Source organism: Ipomoea triloba, chromosome 1 (assembly GCF_003576645.1).
Source record: "Ipomoea triloba cultivar NCNSP0323 chromosome 1, ASM357664v1".
Taxonomy (NCBI): Eukaryota; Viridiplantae; Streptophyta; class Magnoliopsida; order Solanales; family Convolvulaceae; genus Ipomoea; species Ipomoea triloba.
The window spans coordinates 1,582,597-1,583,307 of record NC_044916.1 but is presented as its reverse complement, the minus strand read 5'-3'; positions in this window follow the sequence as shown (position 1 = coordinate 1,583,307).

Sequence of the window (711 nt, the reverse complement as noted above, 5' to 3'; positions counted from 1 at the left end):
ATTGCTCTTGTTTGCAGAATTCTTCAGCGACGATGGAGAAATCGGAAATGGCTTTCAAATATATATATAGTGGCAGTTTTTGTGTTCTGTTGTATACGTTAATTTGGAGGGAAATGAGACATTGCAACTCGCCGTTGCGACATGGAAAAATATTAATTGTATTCTTTTTATTTTGTAATAATATTTTCATTAGATTTGATTTACGAGAAAGTCAGTAACATTATCAATAGTTATTGCATGGATCAGTCTAAAAATGATGTTGTTTCATGGAATTTTTTTTCACGCAATTCACTGTAACATATATTTTTATAACATATAATGTGCATTATTATAAAGCATAATGTACATTATTCTAACTCATAACGTACATTATCTTATCTCAAAAGTTTCATTATTCTAACGAATGAAGTACATTATTCTAACTCATAAAATTCAACGACGTCGTTTTGGACCATGGATCACGCAACTATGTGGACCGTAATTTGCCATGGTGTGCTCTGTTTGAACTTTGAAGTCGTCCACTTTATAACGCTAACCTTATTTGATGGTGTGCTCTTTAACGTGATTGTGAACCCATTCTAAACTATTAATTGTATTTTCACAAAATACATTTTAAATTTAATAATTAATTAATAATAAAAAGTACGTGTAATATATCTTGCATGGAAATCTTTACACTCAACATTTGTACGTAAAGACAACATCGATTAT